This window comes from Nycticebus coucang, chromosome 18, assembly GCF_027406575.1.
Source record: "Nycticebus coucang isolate mNycCou1 chromosome 18, mNycCou1.pri, whole genome shotgun sequence".
Taxonomy (NCBI): domain Eukaryota; kingdom Metazoa; phylum Chordata; class Mammalia; order Primates; family Lorisidae; genus Nycticebus; species Nycticebus coucang.
Genome location: NC_069797.1, coordinates 44,370,967 through 44,398,819, shown reverse-complemented (window position 1 = coordinate 44,398,819; position 27,853 = coordinate 44,370,967). Strand labels below are relative to the sequence as shown.

Sequence of the window (27,853 nt, the reverse complement as noted above, 5' to 3'; positions counted from 1 at the left end):
ATAATATATAATATATAAATATATCATATATAAATATAATATATAATATATTAATATAATAGACTATGTATTTATTAATATATAATATATATTATATTATATATAATTTATAATATATATTATATATAATTTATATACAATATATAATATATATTTATATGTAGTCTATTATATATTAACATATATAGTCTATATAAATTATATATATAAATTATAATTATATAAATTATATATTATATAGTCTATATATAATTATATAGTCTATTACAATAGTCCATTGTTCCAAATATATATATAAATGTATATATATAATATAAATGTATATATTTGGAACAATAGACTATTGTTCAGCCACAAAAAAGAGATGGGGTCTCACCATGTTGCCCAAACTGGTGAGTCCAGTGCACCAACATGCAGGAAAAGGTGCAGGCAATTAGTGAAATTCTGATGATGCTCCGGTGTAGATGAATCTTGAAAACACTACACTAAGTGAAATAAGCCAGACACAACAGGACAAATATGGTCCAACTCTGCTAATGTGAGGAACTTAGAATGGGCAAATTCATTGAGACAGAAACTGGAGTAGAGGTTTCAGGGACCGAGGCAGGGAGAAGGGAGAGTTCTTGTTGAAGGGACACAGAATTTTCCTTGGCATGATGAACAAGTTCTGGAGATGGATGGTAGTGATGGCCCCACAACATTGTGAATGTACTAAATACCATTGAATCGTACACTTAAAAATGGTTAAAATAGTAAGGTGTTTTTGTTTTTTTTGAGACAGAGTCCTACTTGGTTGCCCTGGGTAGAGTGCTGAGGCAAGCTCACAGCAAACTCAAAGGCCTGGATTCAAGCCATCCTCTTGCCTCAGACTCCAGAGTAGCTGGGACAACAGGTGCCCACCACAACGCCCGGCTGGTTTTTCTATTTTTAGTAGAGGCAGGGTCTCACTTTGCTCAGACTGGTCTTGAACCCTGAGCTCAGGAGATCGCCCTGCATCATCCTCCCAGAGTGCTGGGATTACAGGCATGAGCCACCACACACAGCCTAAAATAGTAAATTGTATGGTGTGTGTATTTTACCACAAGAAGGAGGGAAGGAAGGGAGGGAAAAAGGAAGGGGGGGAAGAAGGGAGGGAGGGAAAAAGGAAGGAAGAAAGGCAGGAATGGAGGGAGGAAAGGAGGGAAGGAAGAAAGGGAGGACTAAATAAGGCAGGATGCGGCGCAGGTTGTAGAAGGCACTGAATGGAGGCAGAAGGAGCGCGGCGTGGGCTATTGAAAGACAGGCAGCCAGCGCACAGGACACCCTGGCCTGCACACAGAGGCTCTGTCCCCGTCTGCATGGAGTGGGCTGGGGCACAATGACAGCCCTGTTGGTGAGGCCTGTTCAGATGGCCTGCAGAGTCACTCATGTCACAGGGCTTGGGGGAGATAGCAGTGCAGGGATACCTTCTGGACATTTGGAATAGCTGGGTTATGATGCATTAGGAAACAGCTGTTTAAAAGGGTTGGTGAGCTGGAAGATGAAGCATGCATCAGAGATCCTTGGACAGGAGGGGAGAGGTAGGAGAAGTACTGACTGCTGGGGGCAGTCTAGAGGGAAAGGACAGGCAGAGCCTGTCCTCCAGGGGGCTCTGGAGAGAAATCATTCCTTCCACAGACAGGCAGGGTGCCCCCAGGTGCTGGGAGATGGGAAAGTGTGGGGAGCTAAGAAAACCACTCCATCTTTTACCTTCAGTTCCCTCATTCATCTTGCTTAAAAATATATAAACAAGAAAAAAAGCCAGGCACAGTGCCTCACACCTATGACCCCAGCACTTTGGGAGGCTGAGTAGAAGGATTACTTGAGCTCAGCAGCTCAAGACCAGCTTGGGCAACATGGTGAGACCCCATCTCTACGAAAAAAAAAAGAAGAAGAAAGAAAGAATAATCTGGGCATGGTGGCAGGTACCTGTACTCCCTGCACTTTGGGAGGCCAAGATAGGAGTTTGAGGTTAACAGTGAGGTACGATGATGTACTCTAGCCTGGGCTACAAAATGAGACCCTATCTCAAAAACAAGGAAAGGAAGAGAAAAAGAAAGAAAAGAAAAGAGAGGCAGGGAGGAAGGAGAGGGAAGGAAAGGGAAGGAGAAGAGAAGAGAGGAGAGGAGAGGAGAAAGAAAAGTGCGAGCTTCCCGCAAACCTTCCAGTCTTGCAGAAGGCCAAAATCTCTTACTTGCAGCCAAGCTATTGGAACCAGAATAGGGACTAAGATGAAAACCGCCAGGGTGGGCTGAACACTCTCATGACTGGCCTTGCTCACACACACATGCCCACTGGCCAGCCACGCAGCATCGACTGACAGACACCTTCTTCCTGAAGGGGAGAAGCGCAGAGAAATTCAGGCACACCCAGGTCAGGCAGCAGGTTTTGAGGCCAGTGACTACTGAAGGCAGACTTCTCAGGGGCACGGCTTCCCAAGGTTTTACCTACTTACCGCCACCCGCGCACGGACAAAGAGAAACTGCATGGGCCGCATCCATGGTCAGGGGCAGCTCTGCCTCACTTCAGATAAGGATGTTTAAGCACCAGACTTTTTTTTTTTTTGTAGAGACAGAGTTTCACTTTATGGCCCTAGGTAGAGTGCCGTGGCGTCACATAGCTCACAGCAACCTCCAACTCCTGGGCTTAAGCAATTCTCTTGCCTCAGCCTCCCAAGGTGCCCGCCACAACACCTGGATATATTTTTGTTGTAATTCGGCCGGGGCCGGGTTTGAACCCGCCACCCTCGGCATATGGGGCCGGCACCCTACCAACTGAGCCACAGGCGCTGCCCAGCACCAGACTTTTTATAAAAGGGCTTGTATCCAGAAGCTTCCTGAAACATGCTAGGTGGTATTTTTGCACGTGCACGTGTGTGAGCGCATAAGAAAGGGGGGCAGGCAGTTCTGAAAGATCCCAACATGACCTTCTCTAAGACCTCCCTCTTTTAGAGCTGTACTGTCCAGTAAGAGAGCCACCAGTCACACATAGCAACAAAAATTTAAATTGTAATTAGCTACAATTAACTGGGATTTAGTGTTCCTCCTCAGTCATACAACCACATTTCAAGGGCTCAACAGCCACCGTGGTTACAGGCCATCATATTGAATGTGACATATTTTAGAACATTTCCAACACTGCAGTAAGTTCCATCAGATGGAGCTATTCTGGGACCTAAAGGGGAGCCCTCCTCCTTAGTGACTGGAAGCCCCGACTCACAGTAATCGTAATTATTACAATTCTCTGGGGGAGATCAGGGACTGCGGACAGCCGGCCCCCAGCCGAGGAGCTGCCTGTACCTCCTGCCAGGCAGAGCTGGGGTGAGCCCTGTGCCCTCACATCCTCCAGTGCTCAGCCTCACCCAGGAACAAAGCTTTGGCTGTTCCCTGTGAAACTTGCACCCCAGCAAGAGACTCAAGAGTCTACCTGGGAGTTTTCAACACTGGCAGGCTCTCATCGCAGGGCACCAGAGGCAGAAAGGCCATCCCTGTTTGCCTTATGAGGACGAAGGGTATTCTTAGCATCCTCAGAGCTCCTCTGCTGTCGCCTGTCCCTTCTCCTGGTTTGCCTGGGTGTAGCCCTGGAACTGCCTCCTCAGGTTTCTCCAGAACCATAGCAAACAGTAAGAGAGAAAGGGCAGCTGAGGTGGGGGTATGCATGTGGTGGTGGGGTTGCTAACTTTTTTTTTTTTTTTGGTGATAGGGTCTCTCTCTGTTGCCCAGGCTGGAGTGCAGTGGTTCACAAAAACCTCAAACTCCTGGGCTCAAGCAATCCTCCCACCTCAGCCATCCAAGAGTCTCAGACTACAAGTTCATGCCACTGCCCCAGGCTTTTTTTGTTGTTTTTTTGTGAAGGGCAGAGACAGGGTCTTGCTATATTGCCAGGATGGTCTTGAACTTCTGGTCTCAAATGATCCTCTCATAGTGACCTCCCAAAGTTCTGAGATTACAGGAGTTAGTCACTGCGCCCAGCTAGTAAATGCTTATGAAACATAAAAAATATTGTTTCAAGGCATCGGATGGTCAGGCTAAAGAAATGAGCTAAAAGGGGTTCTAACAACACAAAGGATTGACTGGGTATTTGGTTCTGTATCACTGAACTAAGCAGAGAGAAAGAAAAAGACTGTGGCCCCTCCCATCCATGCAACACCCACCACACATGATGATAATCTGTGTCTGAGGCACCTTCACTCCTAACCAATCTCCTTAATAATTTCTCATTTGAGTCAAAGTCGCATCACCATTCTCCCCACAAGTTGTTTCTGCTTCATCCCTGAAAATCAACCAAAATGAGATGCACATCTGTAGTTTTTCCAGGAAGCTGAAGATTAGGGGATGGGAGCTGAGCAAGGAAGCCACAAAGTCTGGGCCCAACAGGGAATGGGGACTGAAGACCCCAGGAGAGACCCCGGAGCCTGGGTTCTATCCTGGTTCCTCACATGGATCCGGGAGTACCTTCCTTTTCTTTTTAAAAAATATAATAAAACAGATACAGAAAACTACACAAAACACATGTAAACATTATGAATTATCATCAGGCAAAAAATAAAACTTTGTCAGCCACTCCAAAACCCTCTCCACATGCCATGGGATGAGTCTGGTAGCAATTGCTCCCTTGCATTTGTTCATCACTCAAATATCATCCCTGGACACTATAGCTATGCCCATTGTTTGTCTTTTAAGTCTATTTTAATCTACAGCTTCCACTTCCATCCCTTTCTTTCCCTGACAATTAATGTGTTGGAGAACCCAGGCCAATTAACTGCAGCCTTCCCCACAGTCTGAAGTTCCTAGAGCAAGTTTCCGATTCTCTCTGAACCTCAGTTACTTCCCCTGCCCAACTCAGGGGCCTTCTGTAACAATAAAAACTAACAGTGAGCCTGAACGCACATGCGGAAATGCTTATGATGTGTTGTTAAGCAAAGAACACAGGACTCAAACTGACATAGATGGTTATGCTTTCAACTACAGAAAGAAAGAAACGCATAGAAAAAGGGGCCTGAAGGAAATAGGCCCAGATATCAATAGCTGTCCTTGGTGGAATTCTGCATGGACCCTTTTCTTCCCTCTTTCCTTTAATTTCCCCTCAATTAGCATATCATAATGTGATCTGCTTTTTTAAACACTTTCAGCATTTTACAGAAAAAAGCGCTCTTAAAGCATGATGTGGGATCCAGTGCGTCACCAGCCTTGCCTGTTCGCCCTTCACAGCACCCCTGGCTTTGCTCTTAGTTCCTATGGCCACCACCAGGCAGCGGAGACCCTCAGCATCCCACACCTCTTTCCCTGCTGCCTCCAAGCTGGTCTGCCCGTGTCTCTCCCATCTTCTCTCCATGCCACTATTGGAAGAACAGGCCAGGCCACCTCCCAGCTCCAGGGTGTCCTGTACAGATCACCTCCTCCCGCTGCATCAGTGGCTATCACACAGCATGAGCATCGCAGCCAGCTGAACAGCTGGTTAAGCACACATTGCTGGCCTACAACCCTGCCCCCCAATTCCTGATCCCTAGGTGTGGGGTGGGGCCCAAGAACTTGCATATCTAACCAGTTCTGCATTGACATTGATGCCAGTGGTCCAGGAACCTCACTTTGGGAACGCCTCATTCGCACCTTTCCTCAATCTTCCTAAACAAGCCCATGCCGTCCTGCACAACCTAGTTCAAGTTGCCTTGTCCCAAGAGGCAATCTCTGAAAACTCCAGCTAATATTGATCTCTCTCTGCCCTTCCGGATCACCCCCAGTACTTAAAGGTGGTGTGTAGAGAAGGGTGCACTTAGTGGCCATAACGACAGGCAGTGCTGCACCTCATCGGTTGCTGTCTTCTGTGGTTGGCTCCCCGCCATCCCATCAGCTCTTAAGGGACACACTGCAACAGACACCTCTTTAGTGATTGCACATTACGCAGGAGGTGTTCCTCACATCCCAGGCGAACTGACTCACAGGAACCGATGACGCTCATGCGCAGACTTCTAATGATTTATTCACTGCCCATCAAAAAACACTTACTGAGCACCTACTGTGTGTCAGTCAGCATGCACAAGATGAAAACCCCCTTTATTCACAGAGACCAAGAATTACAATTGCATGAGGTATAGCAGAAGCCTCCCAAAAGCGCTCTGTGAGGAATTCTCCCACCTGTAGACAAATGGCCCCTACACATCCAACCTCAGACCCAGATGCAGGTGTTGGTGCCCACCAGCAAGCATGCACAATCATGGTCATGTCCTTGTATAACCATACAGAGGGTCTGACCACCAAGGCTAGGCTCCACTCTTTCCCATCTAAGCCACCCTGGACTTGGGAACAATATTTATGGGCAGACATTGGTAGGAGAACAGATGTCCAGGCAAATGGGCTGGGAGGGAGACCAGAGGACACTACCTCATAATTAAAAGACAGTAACTGAGGAACAGACCCCTGTCCCACGTCTTCAAATATCTGGGGGTCTGGACAATAAGGCCCTTTGCCCCAGCAAAACATCTTTTTTTTATTATTATTAAGACAGTCTCACTTTATTGCCCTCTGTAGAGTGTTGTAGCATCATAGCTCATAGCAACTTCAAACTCTTTTGCCTCAGCTTCCCTGGTAGCTGGGACTACAGGCACCCGCCACAACACCCGGCTATTTTTCTTCTGTTTAGCAGACCCAGGCTGGGTTCCAACCCACCAGCCCCAGTGCATGTGGCTGGTGCCTTAACCACTTAGCTACGGGCGCCCAGCCTCCAGCAAAACATCTTGAGCAGACTGAAAAGACCATGGCCTTGGGCAACTTTCATTTCTTTGTGCCTCAGTTTTGCTATCTACTAAAATTTACTACTTAAAAAAAAAAGCTGTAAAGCCCAAAACTGAGATGATAAAGATCTCCTTTAAAAGAATAAAAGAAGTATAAATGTATAGCCAGGCATTGTGGCGGGCGCCTGTAGTCCCAGCTGCTCGGGAGGCTGAGGCAAGAGAATCGCGTAAGCACAAAAGCTGGAGGTTGCTGTGAGCCGTGTGACATCATGGCACTCTACCCAGGGCAGTAAAGTGAGACTCTATCTCTACAAAAAAAAAAAAAAAAGAAGAAGAATAAATGTATACAGGCCTCCCTAGCACAGTGATTCTTGGTGGTGGGGTGCATCAGAATCTGCTGAGGTGCACCCAGTCCCTGTCCCCCAGGTCTGGGGCAGTGGTTCTCAACCTTCCTAATGCCTCCTAATGCCACGACCCTTTAATACAGTTCCTCATGTTGTGGTGACCCCCAACCATAAAATGATTTTTGTTGCTACTTCATAACTATAATTTTGCTACTGTTATGAATCGTCTGTAAATATCTGATATGCAGGATGTAATTTCATTGTTACAAAGGGGTCGTGACCCACAGTTTGAGAACGGCTGCTCTGGCGTATTCCAGGCCTCTCCTACTTATGGGACTGGAGCTCCTCGAGGAGAGGTCTGTCAGGCAGCAGATCCTCATCGCTGAGACTACAGAAGGGCCGAGTCCAGGGGCCAGCCAGGAAGGAGAAGGAATGCCAACAGTGAGGTACCCTTTGTTTCTACCCCCACCCCAGAGATCTGGTTCTGGGGAGGAAACATCCTCCTTGTATAAGTCAACCAGTCCCCTAGGGACCTGCCACTTCAGACAATGCATGACCAAGTTCTGGGCCACTTCTCTTTCTGGTCACCACTGGCCACCACCCCAGCCCAGCCCATTTCCCAGGTCCTGAGCCCTCGCCCTAATAACTGTGACTCTTTATTTCAGGATTCAGACTGCAGGCCTCCTCCTCCAGGAAGTCTTCCCATGTGCTCTTTTTGGCTCACTCCCACACAGCGTTGGCCTGTTACACACTCTGTCTCCTCTGTCATCAATATGGCAACACAGGACATACGATATCACCATTTCCACTGCACCAGTCGGTGGCCCAAACAGATAATGCTCAAGATTTGGGGGTCTCATTCAGTTTCTCTGTCCCCAGCAACCTAGCACAGAGCAGGCAAGCAATATGCGTATTTATGCTGATCAGAAGAAGGGGGGGGATTTTAAATCAAACAGTTCCATTAGGCACATTTTTCAAAAGTCTGGGGAAATTACAGCAAATACTATTATTAGCAAGTTCTATGTGCCAGAGAGAAGACTCAGACATGGGGTAAATACAGTATCTCTGGTTCAAAGAGAAAAAGAGTAAAACCTGGAAAAAAATAACTACCTCTGAGGTTCTTGTTCCCTGTGGCTTAGGAGTCACAATGACTCCATAATTTCACTCTGTGAAAGAAGCACAGATCCAGGATGCAGGAGCACTTTGTCTCTGCAGAAGGCCTCTCTCAGTGAGGTCTGAGGGATACTATTGCATCCATTTGGGAAGATCCGGGAGTCAGCTGTTCAACTAGGAGTTCCTGGAGGCCAATTTAGAAACAGAGACAGGAATAATGCTCCCCAGGGCCCAGGGCCTTGTCATGAAAGGGTTTCTCTCTCCCATGCCCAAGAGTCCCAGGGGAAAGAGGAGGGTTTCTCCTAGCCCACTGGCTCGGGGGCAGTAAAGGAGCGTGGCCCGCACCTGTCCCACCTGGCCTTTATGGACCCAGGAACAGGCCGTCCCTGTAGCTCAGAGTGCTTTACTCAAGAATGGCTATAAACCCTGAGTGGCATTAAAGTAGGCAGGAAATAAAATTTATTCAGAGTCAACTAGATGTAATTGAAAATAAACCATATGCCAGGCACTTGGCAAGGTGCATCCCCACAGTCTTTATTTAATTTTCACACCAACCCAGTCAGGCAGTTACTAGTCTCCTTGTTTTTCCCACAGGAAACTCAGGCATTGTCCTGCTGGAAGAAGAGAAGGTCAGAAGGCAACCCTCAAAAATTGGTTGTGTAGGGCCAATGCTAAGTAAAGATTTAAGTGTCTTTGAGTGAAAAAGATACTTGCTGTTTATTTGCTACCTTTCTTAAAGACAGAACAAAATAAGGGTGGTACCTGTGGCTCAAAAGAGTAGGGCACTGGCCCCATATGCTGGAGGTGGTGGGTTCAAACCCAGCCCCGGCCAAAAACTGCAATAAAATAAAATAACAAAATAAAATGAGATTCAGTTTTAGATTCCAGAAAAAAGAGGACTGACTGTAAAGAGGGATTAGACAGTTTACTTCCCGGGATAGACCCTGAAGGTGGCAGCTCCCCACATGGGCATCACCTAACACACTTGGAGGTCTCCTCAGGCCACTTGGCTCCAGCCCTCACATCATGTGAGGCTTTTGGACAATATGAAATCTGAGGCCAAACATTTCCTTTGCTAAATTTAACAAACAGATGGGCATAGAGTTCAGATATTAAAATGAAGTCTTTTTTAAACTTTTCAATAAATGGGCAGAGTTTGGATTTTACTGATTCAATCAGAGAGGTTAACATGACTGTGTTAAAGTTAGCACACGAGTGTGGCACTGCCAAAAAGCCCACTGTTTCATCTGTTGGATGGGGCAGTTCATCAAACTAGCAGGGGACAGAGGTGACTAGGCACACGTGCAGGCCACCAGCTTGCCACAGCTGAAACACTGGGAGGACTTCGAGGACACAAAGCAGGGCTGTGGCTGCCCTGGCTGCTGGCGCCAACACTTGTGCTCTGGCCTGGAACACAGGCTCCCTGATAGGTTGTTATTAGCCCAGGAAGGCAGAACACCCCGGGTCAGAAGGGGGGATGGGGAGGGAGGAGGCAGTATGCTAAGTAAGAGCTGGGTCTAAAAAGAGGCTTCTTCCATGCCACACAGCTCATTTCAGACCAAGTGACTTACTGGTTTGAAACAAACACAAGAACATATAATTCACTGCAGAACAATCTCATGACAAAAACTTCGCAGTCACCCCAGACATGAATGCATTTTCCTAACGGTGAAAGGAGTCATATGGCCAAAGCCCTGTCTTCTCACGTGTTCAAAACCTCTCCAACCTCACAGGAGAAAACCAGGCTGCAGGAGGTTACAGGTCTCACCCTCAAGGTCCTGCCAAAGAATCAGAACTGGTGCCAGCTGTCTCTGACTCCGACTCAGAGACCCACTCCAGGGGTTCAGCAGCTGCCTCTGAGAATACAGGGGCTGAGACTTATAAATCACTGCACGCCCGCTCTGTCCTGATGGCCTCACAGTGCCTGAGGCATGATGGCGTGGGGCAGGCCAGGTCAGGAGCCACACTGCAGGGTCGAGGCTGGAAGACTGACCAGAGTGCTCAGGGCCACCGCAAGGCCTCTTGTCCTTGCACTGCCCCCACCTCCCCCTTTGATCCTAAAGAAAAGAAAAATCCCCACTTGCATTGATTTGTCCAGCCCAGAGGCAACACAAAGGCTGCACCTGTTTCCATGGAGACTCGATTGGCAAAGCAAAGGAACAAAACAGTGAGAAACACTAACCCATCGCCACCTTCCGGGCCAGCTTGATCGATGGGATGCTGGACAGCAGGCCAAAGCCCTGACAGGAAGACGGCGGAAGGATTAAAGGTAATCAGCAGATCTAGAAGCCGTACTGGGAGAGAGGCGGCCAGCGGCCTCCCCCACCCCCAGGCCTACAGACTAGCCTGGGCCTCACTCTTGGGAAAGATCCTGAACAAAATATCCTAAACAGAATCCAAAGTCAGAGAGTATTCACTTTACAAGAGGATTCCTTGCTTGGCAAAGGGAATCCTTGAAACAGCAAAATCCCTTGGTGGATTAAAATGTTTGTTCCGTTTCATTATCTGCTGTGGCTGAGGAGGAGGGGGTCCGGGGAGGAGTAGCTTCCAGAGGAAAGTCTGTAAGAAAAGATGACACAACACGAGGGAGGTGTGGAGACAGGATTCTGTTTATAAAACATCTGCTGGGAGAAGCTCAAAAGAAAACTGAGACTTGGCAGCTTTAAAACAGAAAGGTGAGTGAGGAGGCCCGTTTCACTGAAAGGACATGGAAACTAAACAGGGGAGGAAGCTGGGCAGCAACAGGTGTCGGACAAAGACCCTCAGGCTGCCACAGGCCCTGCCAGGAGTGCACGGGCACCCTTGAAGTCAGCAGGCTTAGAGGAAATGTGGGGGGCAGAAATGTGGGCAGCTCTCACCTCCCCAAGGGCAACAAGAAGGCAAGAGGTTTGAAGTGTCCCGGTGAGGCCAGAGGAAGATGCCAACAGCAGACTCAGCATGTGGCAGGGGCTCAAGGGCAGTCATAAGAGCCTCTTGGCTCGTTCTCCGCTCATCAGATGACACGTATTAAGCACCTCTTCACACATGACATCCTGGGAAGAGGACAAGGCCATGCATCAACAAAACCCTGCCCTTGGAGAGTCTCCACCAGGCCTTCACTCCACCGAGCATTTTCCTGACTATAATTCCTTCAGGGAACAAAGACCAAGGACGATAGCAAGGATATTTACAGAGCACACTTTGTGGGCCAGATGCTAACTAGCCACTGCCTCAGTAATCCTTTCAATCACTCCATGAGGGAGTTACTTTCCTACTCCTCATTTACTGGTGTGGAGAGACAGGCACAGAGAGGTAATTAACCAAGGTCACACAGCTAGAAAGTGGAAAAGTCAGGATTCAATCACAGGTCTGACGAACTTTGGGGCCTGTGAACATTAGGCTAGATCCTGGCCACATCAGCCCATTTAACAGATAACAACACCAAGGATAAGAGAATGCAGTGATGCACATGAGACAGAGGCACTGGATGGCCTCTGAAGACCAGCTCTCCTGAAGGCTTTTTTGCCTTGTGATGCCTCCCCCAGGAATGCCAGCTGGCTTTCTTGGACTGCTCTGTGGCCGTGAGGTGCCTCCCCTGTTCTGGGCCTCAGTTTACCCCTCTGCAACAAGGAGGCATCATTATAGTGTGAGCTTCCCCCCATCTCACTGAGAGGAGCCATGAAGAAACATGGACATGCATTCAAGGCATCACCAGGGAGCCAGCGGGAGAAGCAGGCTCAGACCCGGCTCCAACAAAGGTTCCCAGAGCTCTACAAGCTTTGGATGTCCCATGCCATGTTCACAGAGCAAAACTCCGGGCAGCATCTCCAGGTCTCTAGTTCAAACGTCTTCCCAGCAGGGTGCGTGTGTTGAACCCCTGGGCAACCCAGGGATTTCCCAGGGTTTGTAGACATGGATGGCTTTTAGAAAATCCATTTCCAAAACCTCCAGTTCCACGTGTATTCCTTCCTGAAACAGATATGCTGGGAGCTGTCTGGATCTGCCAGTTCTCCCTTCACAGGGGCCCTCAAATACATCCCAAAACAAAGACCCACTTCCAGCCATCCCATCCTCCCCCTGGTGCCCTGCCCTGGGGGTGTCAAAGCCACCAAAGAGACAACTGGAGAACACAGCCCTTGTGGGGAGACAGACAAAGAGAGCTTCCTTAAGCCACAGAGAAGGGAGCTGGCCGTATTTATCTCTCTTATCTGCCCATCTGTTTAGTTTAGGGTTAGAATTAGGAAGCAAGGAAGCTGACAAGGGGACATCTGTTTAACCTACTTAATCAATATTTGAATTTAAAAAATGGAGTCAGGCTTTTTCTGACACAAAGCGTGATTTGCCTGACTAGTCTAATAACGAGATCCAGCTTGGCCAATTAGGAATTACCGCAGACATTGTCCGTGACTGCCTGGGCTGAGCGTGCTGCTCTCAGGCTTTGACGAAAATATATTTGAAGCCAATATATGACATATTCTAACCATATTTCCAAACCTGGAAATACATTCCATTTAAAGTTATGATAAAAATAATTGTATACATCAATTACAAAAATGTGTGAGGAGATACACGGTTTTTCAAAATTCTTTTGACAGGTGTGAGAGTAAAAAAAAAGACTTTGAAGCCTGTTGCTTTGATTCCCTGGAGCCATGATCAAAGGCTCAGGCTCCCATGCTGACAGATCCACCGGGCCATGTGCACAGAAAGCCCTCAGGAGAAGGCAGCTGCGGGGGATACAAAATCACCAGACCTGGAACCCCGTGTAAGTTTGTGTCAACAGTGTGGCTGGGGAAGCTAAGTCACCCAACCTTCCTGAGCCTCAGTTTCCTTGTAAGTACATGGGGATGATACCATATGAGGCACAGCAAAGTCTTGGTGATAATGACGATGATGGTATTAAATGAATAATGAAAAAGTGCACCAGCACACACAGCCCCAGATAGTAGCCAATCGGCCAGCGTCTTCTGTCTGGCTTGGACAACTTTATGATAATCGTCTCCAGACAATATTAATAACTAATATTTATTGAGCGCCCACTATGTGCCAGATGCTGGGCTAATTGCTTTCCAGGCCCCAGCTCATTTTGTTTTCACAACAACTCTGCAGATAAGGTACCATGCTCGTTCCCAAGTCACAGGTGCAGAAAGCGCACAGATTTGCTTGGCTCACTCAGCTAGCAATTAAGGGCCCAGTGAGTCTGCTCAATTCCAGAATCTGCACTGTAAAAACTCTCCCTACTCAATAGTGTGGCTTACAACCAGCAGCATTCACATCAACGGGGACCTTATTACCAACACACGATACCGGGATCTACAATTAACCTACTGAATCTGCATTTTAGCAAAATCTGGGAGGGTTCACGTGCACCTCCAAGTTTGACAATTCAAACTGTCTAAAACACCAGCCTGGATGATTTCCCTCCCTGGTTTCATCTTGCTGTAGGTAACATCAGGATTGTATGTGCTTTTCCCTTGCACATACACACAGCCGGCACTTAAATAAGCAAGATGGCTAGGGGGAGGGGTTATAACAATTCATCAGCAATACATGCAAAATGCATTTTTAAAAAAGGGTTAGGAGGATTCACAACGAACTGTCACTAGGGGTCACTTCTGAGGAGTGGTATGGGTGGGGGCAGGAGGGCTTTATATTATTTGAAATCTTTAATACACAGAATGCAGTTGCCTATTGGCTATAGAATTAAAAAGGAATGCATGTTTTAAAACAAGTACAGATCCTGGAAACTGATTGTACATTATGAGTTCCATCTGTCCAAGGTTATTGATGGTTTCCAGCCTGGCACCATAGAAGGCTAAGTTAAGAATGAATGAGAGATGTTGGTGGAACAAAAGGAGTGCTATGTTTGGAGCCGGAAGACACAGATTCAAGTCCAGGCTCTGTCCCTACTGTGCTGTGGGACCCCAAGGCTCTTCTGGGGGCCAGCTATAAACTGAGGGTAACTCCACTCCCCTCTCAGCCCCACAGTGCTGGGGCAGGGATCAATGCTGCGGTGAAGTGCATTAAAGGCCCTCGTGAACTGCAAGGTGCTACCCAATAAAGAAAAGAGATTTTTAAAAAAACACACTGAACATTCATCTTCATTCATTCCATTCCCTAAACACAGATATTCCATGACTTTATAAGGAAGATGTACAGAATAACCTGGATTTAGATTCCGCGGGAGCCTCAGGCTGATTTTCAAATCCTTATTCGAACTTAGAAGTTAGATTTGGACCTGGTTCAAAATAGGAAAAAAAGGGCTATTTCTCAATGTCTGGCCCATTTTCTCTGTGCTTGTTGCGCCTGGTCTCTCCGAAGGCTCACAAGTTCTCGGGAACATCTGTTCCAAGGTTCAAGGTTCAAGTTTCTGCATGCTCCCTGTCTGGACATGGTGGCTGCATCATCCTGAGATTTCTGTGACTCCTACCAGTATCCGACTCCAGTGCTGTGTCCTAGCTGCTCTTAGAGCAAAAGTCCCATGTCTGTTGTTCAGCTCAATTCCAGCTACTGCCTCCATTTCCCATCTTTTATCTTGGAACTCAGATCTGAAGATCTAGAAAGAGCAGAAAGTATTACCCTTCGCTCACGTGGAAAGTATGGAGTTTGGGTCTGGGGGGATAAAGTGATTGGCTCAGACCCATATAGCATGCTTAAAATAAACAGAGTTGGATCAGGGGCTCTGGTTCCAAAGTTCAGGCTCCTTTATCCATGCTTTCTCTATGACCCTTGAAAATACTTCCTATTTTAAAGACTTGCCTATCATGCCTTTGCAACTTGCCTGTCACTGACCTCACCCCTCTGACACCTCATTTGAGGAGATGCGAATCTGAGGACCAGAAGCCATCATACTTTCTCAAACTGAACAACCCTAAAACCACATAGTCTGAAAGTATTACTGAAATTGAGCAAAAAAAGAAACCCTAGCCAGATTTTCCAAGGAGACCCACACTTATTTAAGCCATTATGAGCTTAGATTACAGTAAAATAATGGCAAAAAAAAAAAAAAAGCATGGGGGCAGACAATATGTGGCCTTGGATGACTGGATCCACCTCACTGAGCCTCAGTTTTCTCATATGCAAGCCAGGGAGAGTACCACCACTTTTCAGATTAGAGATAAAGATAAAGCTCTTCACGCACAGGAGATGCTCAAAAACTATTACCATCATGATCATTGTCATCTGGGACCACCCATCCCGAAGACCATTCTCCACTCCAGCTGTACATTACAATCACCTAGGGATTTTAATTTTTTTATTTTTTATTTCCTTTTTAAATACCAATTTCCAGATCTTATACTCAGTGATTCTGATGTATTGGTCTGTGGGTGGAGCCTGGGGAATCCGTATGTATTTTTAAAACTCTCCAGGAGATTCTAATGTGCACCAGTAGCTGAGAACTGTGGTCTAAATCAGTGCTCCTTGACCTTTAACATGCACACACATTTCCTAGTGATCTCACTAAGATGCAGGTTCTGACTCCATAGGTTTGGTGTGAGGCATGAGAGTCTGCATTTCCAACTAGCTCGCAGGTGATACTACTGGCCTATGGCCTCAGGAGGAACAGCACCCAAAACTCAAGGTCTTGGGCAGATGGAAAGAAAGACTATTAACATTCTTCTTCCTGGACAGTTTTAAAGACCAGCTCTCTCCAGCCAGGCCAGAGTACACTGCCTTCTGGAAACAGAGAGTCAATTATAAGACCTCAAATTGGGGCACAAAAACCCAAAACCCAAGAGAGCTAACCAAAGTCATTGTCCCCAAATGACTCTCTGGCTTCCTGTTGGCTTTCTGGGTTCTACCAAGAGCCTACAGACAAATGTGTTCACAAAGATGCACTAGCAAATTAACTGTGATACCACACCCTGCTTTCATGCACAGTTGCCTTCTCAAGCTCGTCCAAGGGAGAAACCAGAAGGAAAGGGTCCTAGTTACTTTCACTTGGCTGAGCAGAGGTGTAGGAAAGAGGATGTCCAAGCCAGGAGGAGCTGAAACAATAGCAACTCTGGTCAGCCCAGACTCCTCTGATCAGCCAAGCAGGAAGCTTCCTGCAGAAGCTAACGAGATAAAGGCACACTTGAGGAACTTTGGCAAAATAGGGGCAGGGTGAGGGAGAGCGGGGAGGGCAGACCTCTGGCTTTGAGGTTGACATTCAGGTGTGACCATGAACATCAACAAAACAACATTGACTGGGCACCTACTACGTGCTGGGAAATGTTATAGAAATACTTTCATGCTGGGTGTAGTGGCTAATGCCTGTAATCCCAGCACTTTGGGGCAGGACGATCACTTGAGCCCAGGAGTTTGAGGTTGCCATGAACTATGATGGTGCCACTCCACTCTAGCCTACGGGACAGCATGAGACCTTATCTCAAAAAAACCCCAAAGTTTTCATTTGATCCTCACATCAGTTTTGCAAGTCAGGCATCATTGTTTTCGCTGTATACATGAGGAAACTGAGGCTCAATGAATAAGTGACTTTGGAACTTACACAGGATAGAGCCAGGATTGGAACCCAAGCCTACCTAATTCTTCAGACTTCTTGATTTTTTTTTTTTTTTTTTAAGAAACGGGGTCTTGCTATGTTGCCCTGGCTGGATTTGAACTCCTGAGCTCAAGCAATCCTCCTATCTCAGCTTCCTGAGTATCTGGACTAGAGGCACATGCCGCTGTGCCCCAATTCTTCCTACTTCTTTAAACTGTTACTCGAAACTCTTACATCTCTCAGTGACCTAATTTACCCTTTTGCTGGGGCAGAGAAGAAAGGGAAAAGGGGAAAGTGTATAAAATCAACACAACTGGAAATAGCTCTGAATCTCCAAAACCAAGGAATAATGCTTATTGTTATTATTATTAACCATTATCATCATCAGAAGTATAATTAAGAGGGCCAGGCACAGTGGCTCATGCTTGTAATCCTAGTACTCTGCGAGGCTGAGACCGATTGCTTGAGCTCAGGAGTTCAAGACCAGCCTGAGCAAGAGTGAGATCCCATCTCTACTAATAATAGAAAAACTAGCCAGGCATTGTGGTGGGCACCTGTAGTCCCACTACTCAGGAAGCTGAGGCAATAGGATTGCTCAAACCCAAGAGTTTGAGGTTACTGTGAGCTAGGATGCCTCAGCACTCTACGCAAAGTGACAGAGTAAGACTGTCTCAAAAAAACCAACAAACAAAAAAGAAGTGTAATTAAGAGACGCTGAGAGAAAAGACTGGTGTCTGTCCTATGTTTAGGGTAGCTTAGCAAGGCACCTAGCCCACACAGGTTCCAGCAGCCCAGGACACTATCTACTCAGTTCCTCTGGAAAAAAGTGAACAGCACCTGATGACTCCAGGCTAAAAACCCAGGAGCTTTTGTGGGAGAATCTGGCTGTGAATAAACAAGAGCCAAAAACCCAACAGCTCAAGGAGACTGAGCTAGGTCAGGGCAACATGTCCCTGGCACCTAGTCCACCATGGCAGGCACATGGATGAAAATGACTCAGTTTATGCCCTGACCCACCGATGGGTCCTGAGAGCCAACCTGAGGCTGTGTCCCCTAGCCCTACCCCTGTATAAGCCACCAGAAACTTCCTAAAGTGTCAAAGGACTTTAATAACTATGGAGCTGAGAGCTGGAGAGGATATGGAGGAGCCTCTTTCTCATTAAGGCCGCACACCTGTACCACAGCCAGGTCCCTTCTGCTAGAGCTTGGTAAGAAGGGGCCTTGGCAGAGCCGGAGAACCCAAACGAATGGCTCCTGACTTTCACACTCCATAAAGTTCTAAGGCTTAAAATAAAGGTGAGCTTGGAGGGGTCAATAACTGTAAGCAGTAGGATGGCCACAGAATGCAACTGTACACGGTTATTTAAAAGAATGTTTTTAAACCACACCATGTCGTTAAAAGTGCTCCTCACGCAGTCTTACATGAACAGGCTAGATTCCAAAGTATGTAATCAGGAGGATCATGACTAGTTGTTAAAGCCTATGTACAATTTTTAAAACAAAACCAGAATGAAACACAACCAAATGTTATCAGCTGCATATTTAAATTATCAGAATGATCCATTTTTACTGGAAATTAAGCATTTTCCAGTTCTTCTTTAATGAGCTTATACATTTCCCCTGGGCTGGAGGAAACTCCCTGTGTCTCACAAGTGCAGATGAAGACCTGCTGGGACAGCCCAAATGCCCCCAGCAACCCCCAGCCTGACACAAGGCAGGCACTGCTGCAAGCCAGAGGCCTTCGGGCCATCATGGTCCCACCTAGACAAGCAAGCCAGTGGGACGGAAATTCCCCAGGGAACATAAGGAAAAGCCCATTAGCCCTTAAAGTGCTCTAACAGAGTTTGGTGAGAGATGCCAAAGAGAAACACAGTCCAGTCAGGTGCTCTGCCCCAGGCAGAGAGGCAGAAGACAGCTGCCTGCCCAGGGTCCAAGGCCCCCCAGAGATCCCCAGCAGACAGGGACTCCTGTCCACATTGTCACCCTCAGCACAAGGATATAAACGAGATGAGCTTCACCATATGGGGCTCAGGAGAATGGCAGGTCCCTAAGCCATGTGCAAATGTGAAGAAGGAAGGGCAGCTGTCTCCAGAAGAGCACTAATTACAGGGGCTGTGCCACCTGAGCCAGCGCCAGTGCCACAAGCATAGATGCTCCGGGGTAGGCCTTCACCAGCTGCCTGTGCCCTGCTGCCTGCGGCTGGCCCCCCAGCTGGGTGGGGTCGCCCTGGGCCAGCTTGCAGAGGGAGAAGTTCTCATCTCCTCATCGCTGGAAGAGGCCAGAGATCTCCCTTCTCTGGAAAATTTAAAGAACTAAGCATCTGGAATAGCTCAACACTGGGATGGAAAAAAGTGATATTTTGTCCCTTGAAGGTGGTGAAGGGCAGAGCCAAGTAGGAAGGTGAGGAAGGCCAGTTCTCATGGCAAGGGGCTCAGGCTTACCAGCAGCTAAGCCTTCCCTCTCCCCCCAGTTACATCCCCACCCCACCCCCACCTCTTGCTGCTGGCATTTCTGCTGAGACTGAAAAGGTCCACACTCACCAAGCCAAGGAGGCAGGCCAGGGGAAGGAACTCTAGCCCGGGGGTCAGGCCAGCCAGGTCCTGATCCCATTTAAGCCCCTTCCCCACTGAAACAGGTGCAATTCCCTTCCTAGTCACTGCATCAAAATGTATACCTGGAAGGTGAAGAGTCAATTTGTTTTTAAATTAAAAATAAAACAGTAACTTTTAGAAATGTATACAGATCAGTGAGAAATGTATAAAATGGCACTTCATGAAACTATCCAATTCTAAACACATGGAAGGTGTCCTTACAATGCCATGCCTGGGGTATCGTTATAAAAAAAAAAAAAGGCATTTCGCTTCCCTTTCAGGACAACATACAAATCAGAAGCAAAAACAGCCAAGTACATTCTTATTCTTTTCAAACCACCCACTATACACTGGAAGACAGGCTGGGATGGGCTGCTCGGGAACACAGGAATGGGGCTCAGAGGTGGGTGCCACTCGGGGCCCCCTAGACCAGAAGGGTAAAAGAAGACACAAAAACCAGCGAAGCCAGGGAAGAAGTAAGGAGGTTACAGCCCAGCATCCCTGGGAAAGAGGCTGGGATGAAAGGGAGGCGCAGCTGGGAAAACAGGCCGAGAACAGACCCACGATTGTTCGATTGTTCGCTGGGACGTTAGCGTGCACTCAGAGCCAGAGCCGAGGCGGCCCTGCCACTTTGTGCATTAATGTAATTAAGGGCTCGGTGGGGGTCAATGTTTGGAATCCTTTAACTCCCGGCCATTCTCACAGAATGGCAGAGACAGAGCATGGGGCTGCAATAGAGGATGGCAGTGGCTTTCTGGGCAGCTCAGCTAAAAGAAAGCAGCAAGGGGCCAGCGGGCCAGGGCAGCAGGAGGTGAACGCTCATTGGGGCACCTGAGAGGCACTTCCTTCTCCTCCCCACTGTCCCCAGCTGTCCCCCAAAGCCCTGCCACTGCCCTGACCCCAGTTAACATTCCTTCTAATTGCCAGGGATGCAGAGAATCCAAAATGCCCTGGGAGCAAAAAAGCCAGAGTTAATTAATGGAAGAAAAAAAAGACTGCTTCTCAGCTCTTCACTGAGGTTTCCCTCCTGCCCACACCCTCCGGCTGGGGCGGCTAGTTTCAGGGAAGTTTCCAGGCAGGGATCCCCAAGCCTGGAGCCAAACTCAACAGCACATGGAAATTACCAAATGGGAGTAGCTAGGTGCAGAGGGCTCCTAGGAGTCTTGCTGCAAAGCTCCCAGCCACCAGCTTTCCCAGAGGTGCACCAAGGTGTCTGTCCCCTCCCACCCAGAGACAGCCTCACCTTCACGCCCAGTTCCACTGCCTGTTGCTCTGTAATAAAGGTAGCTGAGTTCTTGCCACCAATGTGAGATTCCTCCAGAGGGTATAAATATTACCTCATCGGGCCTCACCACTATCTTATGAGGTAGGTTTTATTCTTTTCCCCACCTTATAGATGGAGAAACTGAGGCATAGAGAGGCTAAATAACTGTACTCGAGGCCAACAAGTCAACAAGTAGTAGAGGAAGGAATCAAATCGCAGCACCCTGACTCCAAAGCCTGTGCATTTAACCCCTACTCTATCCTGAGGGCCACTCAGACATCCTCTGGGCATCAGAAACAAGCCTCACAGAGCTCACAACTTAGCACAAGACTCTTAGCCGAGGGTCTGTGAAGGTTTCTGTGAGGTCCATGGACCCACCAGAAATCAAATGCACAATTTAGTGCTTATGTGTGTGTGCACTGTTCAGTGTGTGGAGGGATGTCAAAGTTCTCTTTAGATTATCAAAGGGGTCTTGAACCACAAAAAAGGTTAAGAACCAAGGGCCAAGGAGGTAATGCTTCAATGTGTTGTTGATTCTAGAACACAGATCTTCTGATTTCAATCTTACACTTTTCACTTCACCTCCTTGCTCTCAAGAAATAGCCAAGGGGGCTGAATGTTTCCAAAGAGGGAGGAGGCACCAGCAGTTTGAGAATTAAAGGCCGCCTGGCAAGGAAAACCCACCCAGCCTGCTTGTGAAACCATATCCAGGATGCACCCTGGGAGAAGAGGAGGGAAAGCGTTAACAGCCAGGTCCTGTGGGATTATAGGATTTCCTACCCAGTGTTTATTACTTCTTTCCATTGCTTAAAAACAAGTTCCAACACTGCCCCAATTCTGATCCTGAGTTATGCTTGGATCCACGTGGAGAAAAAAAAAAAATCCATTACCAGCAACTCCAAACTATCAGAAATTAGCAAGGGGAAGAAAGTTTCCATTCCAAACTAATTTGCTACAGTGTTAAAGGTCCCTGTCTAACTAAAACAAGGCTGTCCCTTAACAGAGGCCACTGTCCTCATTCCCAGATGCTCTAAGACAGCAAACAATAACAATGATGCTGCTGCCAACATCTGACACTCAATATCCTCAAGCCCAAATTCTGTGTGCCCGGCTATGTGCTTTACCCACGCTTATCTTGTTTCATCCTCGTGCTAACTCTAGGAGGCAGAAGCATCATTATGTCCAATTTAGAGATGGCAAAATCCAGGCTCAGAGAAGTTGAACAGCTGCCCAAGAACACACAGCAAGCAACTGACAGTGTCAGGACTCAAACCTGAATCTAGACCAGAGCCGCTAAAAGTATGTCCACAGATCACCTTCCATTCGTTGTGGATCCTTGGCAAGATAGCTACGGAGAAAGAAAAAAAGGTTTTAAAAACATTTCTATAATCTGGCACTACCACAACATCCAAGCATGTGATCTGTGGACTTGCCTCTTTGAATGGGTACAGACCATTTTGGATGTTTTCATGTGCAGACAAGTCATGCATATTGGTTCCTAAACATATGGGGGGAAAGCCAACAACAACAACAAAAGTTATCCTTCACCTCAGATAGTGAGAAGCACTGTTTTAAAGCACCGCAAAGACAGAGCATGTAAGACACTCTCACCTTCCCTCCCTCTCTCCCCCATTCCAGGCTGAGCCTGGAACACCCAGGGACCCTTTTATCCTGAGTGGTAGAAATAGTAGCCCTTTCTGTCCCAGGGACTTGACGGAAGGCAGAGAAAGAAGCATTTGCAAACAGTCAGAGGAATATCACCCACAACCATACCCAAGAGGAAGAGGCATTTTTGAGAAAATTATGCTCACTTGCTAAGTCCTGCTCATGCCAAACTGAAGCTGGGTCTCAGACAGTGATGCGCTGGGAGACTGATGAGACACACACGTTTAGAAAACAGTTTTTACCTCTTATAAAAAGGGATATTCAGGTGGCGCCCATGGTTCAGTGAGTAGGGCACTGGCCACAGGCACCAGGGTTGGCGGGTTCGAGCCTGACCCGGGCCAACTAAACAACAATGACAACTGCAACTACAAAAAAAGCTGGTTGTTGTGGCAGACACTGTAGTCCCAGCTCCTTGGGAGGCTAAGGCAAGAGAATCACTTAAGCCCAAGAGTTTGAGGTTGTTGTGAGCTGTGATGCCACAGTACTCTACTAAGGGCAACATAGTAGGACTGTGCCTCAAAAAAAAAAAGGATATTCACATCTATTGTGAGAGCTAAGAAATCTAGTTAGGAGCTAGAAGCCTCAGAGGAAGTGGTGTGTTGTGGCCAACCCGCAAGGGCAGGAATGACCCCTCCATGACCATTCCTGCAGCCAGAAAGAGCCCAGGAAAGCCCAACCCCGAAGTAGAATGGTCACCACTTGCTTCACATAACCCTCCTATTATCTTTCTATTCCCTTGGAATTCTTTTTGTTTGTTTTTGTTTTTGAAACAGAGTCTTACTCTGTTGCCCTGGGTAGAGTGCTGCAGTGTCTAGCTCACAGCAACCTCAAACTCTTGGGCTCAAGCTATCCTCCTGCCTCAGCCTCTCAAGTAGCTGGGACTACAGGTGAGTGCAATGACACTTAGCCAGTTTTTCTACTTTTAGTAGAGATGGGGTTACAGTCTTGCTTAGGCTGGTCTTGAACTCCTGAGCTCAAGCAATCCGCCCATCTCAGCCTCCCAGAGAGCTGGGATTACAGGAAGGAGCCACCATGCCCCACCTCCCTAGAAATTCTTGACAGTAGAGACCTTCCTTTTTATTACCAACCTCAGTCTCTCCTAATTCCATTTATGGCACAAGGACTGAAAGACTTATTATAAAGGGGACGATCCACAGTAAGACCCTGGATCTTTCCATTCATTCCAGGAATTCACTCATTGTTTCAAATATTGATGGAGCAACTGCCACACGCCAGCCACTATCAGGCAGCAAGCATAGGGGATGGGCTCGGCAGAGGGGGACCCTTCTCCTCGCCCTCCCCTGAAGAAGTGGGGAATAGATGAGAGAAGAGGTCAAGAAGCCATTAACTAAGTCAAAGGACACAGCTGATCCCAAATGGAACAGGAGAGAAGGTTATTCCTGGGTGGCATCTTTCTTGTATGCATGGACTGGGGGAAAGTCAGCCTGAGGGGCGACTGGGTATTTGAAATTGATGGTGCCTGACAGGGGCTCCTGCATTTGACTCACAGGGGGCAAAGGAAGGCCTGAGGGTCAGTGACACCAAAGCAAACACAGGCAGAAGAGCTTGATGTTCAAACCAAAGGTATCTCAGCAAGACACAGTCTGAGTCCGGGGAGCATCACACTGAAAAACTTCCTCTGGATCTCACTTTACTCCCATGAAACTACACACCTCTTCCTCCTTTGCAAAAAGCAAATCACATCCTCCTATCTCCAAATCCTGCCATGTGCTATTTCCACACCCGATGCCCCTGCCCTGCTCCTCTCACCCAAGCACATCCTTCCCCTTCTCAGAATTCTGCTTAAAACAAATCTCCAGAAGGTATGGGCCTAGCACTAGAGCATGCACTACTGACATTTTGGGCAAGATATTCTCGGGGGGGTGGGGGGGGGAGTCCTGTATATTGGAGGATATTTAGCATCCCTGGCCTCCACCCACCAAATCACCCCTATTTGTGAACCAGTCCACTAGAGAGAGAGTTCTGAATCCTGGCTGCACAGCAGTAACACCCAAGGACCCATGCCAGGGCCCTCCCCAACGTTAACAGCATCAGTCAGGTGGAGAAGCGCTGAATGGAGGTCTTCTCTGAACATTTTAGACCTCCCTGTCAGTCTAGGATTCCACAAGTAAGCAAGAATGTCTGTCATGAATATGCCCAGATGTTCTTCTGAATGGTTTCTCCATTAAGACAAAGCCCACCAACGGGGTGGCGCCTGTGGCTCAGAAGAGTAGGCGCCAGCCCCATATGCTGGAGGTGGCGGGTTCAAACCCAGCCCCAGTCAAAAACTACAAAAAAAAAAAAAAAAGACAAAGCCCACCAGAAGCAGAAACCATATCTTCCTTTCCTGTCTCCACAAAGCTCCATGCAGTGCTTCTTATTTTATGCTAATCAAAAAAGTTGCCCCTCTGCCTCAATTTCAGATAAAGAATCCACCTCACCCAAATTCAACAGCACAGGACAAGGAAGAGTTCACAAAGGTTGGAGAGGACAGAGATGGGGATCCTGGAGAACCCAGCTGCCTGATGGTGATCACAGGGTCCAACCTGGGAAGAAGACTCTTCTGCTGTCCCTGGGTGGGGGGAAGGCTTGCTGAGTGGCCAATTGCCGGCCTAAGTATAGTCATGCTTACTGAGCCCACCCTTCCTCCTGGCCAGAGCAGAGGACATGAGCCTGGAGCAGCAGGAGCAGACTGCCGCTGACCAGATCTGACACTACTTTGGGATAGGGACTTGGGAAGAGATGGACACAGGCCCAGATCAGCTCCCTTCTGAGCCCAGCTTCTGGGCTGGGAACTCTCCCCACACGTCCCTCAAGGATCCCCAGGAGCATCTGGGCACCTGGCTGAGAGAGGCCAGCCCATTGTTAGCAGATGCAGTGATATCTGTCTCCTGCTCCCCTCCTCCCCACACCTGAGGCTGTTCCTCCCACACTCACTGCCAACCTGCTCGCCAACTCCTCAGAAAAGACTGAAGAGGAATGCAGTGTCAGAAAAAATATTGGGGGCTGGGCATGGTGGCTCACTGCCTGTAATGGTAACACTCTAGGAGGCCGAGGTGGGTGGACTGCTTGAGCTCAGGAGTTCAAGACCAGCTTGAGCAAGAACAAGACCCTGCCTCTATTAAAAATAGAAAAAAAAAAAGAAAAGGCTCAGCACTTGTGGCTCAAGCGGCTAAGGCACCAGCCACATACCCTGAGCTGGAGGGTTCAAATCCAGCCCAGTCCCACCAAACAATGACGGCGCCAACCAAAAAAATAGCTGGGCGTTGTGGCAGGTGCCTGTAGTCCCAGCTACTTGGGAGGCAGAGGCAGGAGAATTGCTTAAGCCCAGGAGTTGGAGGTTGCTGTGAGCTGTGATTCCACGACACTCTACCCAGAGCAACAGCTTGAGGCTCTGTCTCAAAAAAAAAAAAAACTAGCCAGGCATTGTGGCGGGAACCTGTAATCCCAGCTACTCCAAAGGCTAAGGCAGGAAGATTGCTTGAGCCCAAAAGTTTGAGGTTGCTGTGAACTACAATGATGCCATGGCACTACACCCAGGGCAACAGAGTAAGACTCTGTCTCAAAAGAAAGAAAGAAAAGAAAGAAAGAACATATGGGTACTACTCGCTATCTTCCCTAGGAAGTAAAAGTGCAGTCACCATTCACTCATTTGTTAACAGATACACAGAGAATGCCCCGGAGAGCAGACTCTGTAGCTTAAAGACAAAATGAATGGGAAGGAATCAGGGACCAAGCTCCTATAAAGACAGCAAAAGCTATTCAAGCACCCACAATCACTAAGATTCATTGGCTAATATGTAAGAATACAAATTACCAATGTGGGTACCTTACATTTAATGAACGGTTTAGCGTTCTCTCTGAGATTTTACATATTTGATATTCTTTGATTTTCAGTGCCAACAGAAAGAACAATCCTTAAAGACCCGCGTCAGGTGTCCCGGGCCGGCGCTGCAGTCTAGGGGCCGTGAGGCCTTCCGTTCTGAAGTGGCCAGCGTGACAGCGAGTTTTTTTTTCCAAGCTTCCCTCACCTCAATTACACGCACACACACCCTGTTGCCTAGAGACTGGACACATTCCAGGTGCTTACTCTTCTTTTCATTCTCCAGAAGCAGGAGCTTTGGAAAATGGGGCCTCCAGGAAATATGCCCGGGGCCAGAGCAAAGGGGGAACCAAGAGTGGCATTTCCTCACTGGCAGGCCCACCCCATCCCCACTGCCCTCCCTTTCCTTGCAAGGTTTGCAAAGCCCCAGCAGGCCAGGCTCCTGCAAGGAACAAGGCCCCCTTAGAAAGCCTGTGTTTACTGCTGCAGCCAGGGGTTGCCATGGCCACGGCCCACCTTGGCCTGGAGCAGCCTCAGCAGCCCAGACACCCCAGCCCAACCCCGTCCTCGGGACCTTATTAGCACCCCTCTCCTGGGCCCCACAGTTGCTGGGAGCACTGATATTCAAGTCTCTCAGGTGGAAAACATAATTCTGGAGAGGCCTGAAAGGAGATTAAGGCTCCCTCCAGAGCTCCTGAAAGAAAGACGGGACAACCTGAGCAGCCATGCTTGGGCAGGAGATGCAGGCCAGGTCCATACCTGGCCAGCCTGGGCGCTGCCCTGCCTCCTGGGCCAGCTGCTAATGGTAATGACTTATTTATGTAATTCATTATCATGTGTCCTGGAGCCAGCCAGCATCAGGCAGAGATCTCAGCCACTGTAGGAGGAAAGGAAGGGCCTCTTCGCAGACCTGAACCTGGCAGGCCCCAGAGCTATGGGAAAGCACAGGGGCCTCGTGACCCAAGGACAAAAGGTGGCCCTCTGAGGATGAGGACAAGGCCTGAGGGCTCCTGAGTACCCAGCCCAGCCAGGGGACATCAGCCATCCCTGGCTCCACATCCCTCCTTTGGCTCTCCCCCCAGGAGATGCCAGAGGGAGCAGAAGCTCTAAATAATTCAGCCCTCAAATTGCTCTGTGGTCAGAAGGGCTTCTTCATTTATTTTTTAACTCTTCAGGCTCCAGGGTTTCACAACAGGAGGCACTCTCATCTCAAACCTGAGCCCTGGTTTCAGACCCACGGGTCTCAAGCCCTTGGCCCAGAATGGAAGGGAAGGAGATGCCAAACTTCTGGGTTCTGCAGAGTCATCCCTAAGGTTCAGTGACTCGACTCCTGGGTCCCCAGCGTGACCATGGCTAGGACACAGATGGGGTGGTGGGAGGACAGGCCACAGCGCTGAATGCTGAGCTTGTCTCCGTAACACACCTGCCTCTGTCAGCAGCCTCCTCCCTCCCCACAGCCCCTCCAGCTTCCCATCCTCTCTCAGGGCTTCTTCCTGCACCCCACCTCACTCACACACCCCCTCTCCCACAGCCCTCTGTGTTCATTCTGAGTCTTTTTTTTTTTTTTTTTTTGTAGAGACAGAGTCTTACTTTATCACCCCCGGTAGAGTGCTGTGGTATCACACAGCTCACAGCAACCTCCAACTCCTGGGCTTAGGCAATTCTCTTGCCTCAGCCTCCCGAGCAGCTGGGACTACAGGCGCCCGCCACAACGCCCGGCTATTTTTTTGTTGCAGTTTGGCCGGAGCTGGGTTTGACTCTGTATATGGGGCTGGCGCCCTACTCACGGAGCCACAGGCACCGCCCCTTCATTCTGAGTCTTACAGGGCCTGGGCACTCAGCAT

General features: G+C 48.2%; 1 protein-coding gene across 3 annotated transcripts in view; it reads right to left on the bottom strand.

Annotated features, from left to right (window-relative positions):
• CUEDC1 (CUE domain containing 1) overlaps positions 1 to 27,853 on the bottom strand; it is an 87,102-nt gene that overhangs the window by 37,906 nt on the left and 21,343 nt on the right. The window contains exon 2 of one of the 3 annotated variants that reach the window (XM_053567674.1): positions 21,795 to 21,869. The exons of 1 other annotated variant lie outside the window; for it this stretch is intronic. The gene's annotated coding sequence lies outside the window, so the exon portion shown is untranslated. The remainder of the gene's footprint in view (positions 1 to 21,794; positions 21,870 to 27,853) is intronic. One more of the 3 variants, XM_053567672.1, reaches the window with a different exon arrangement.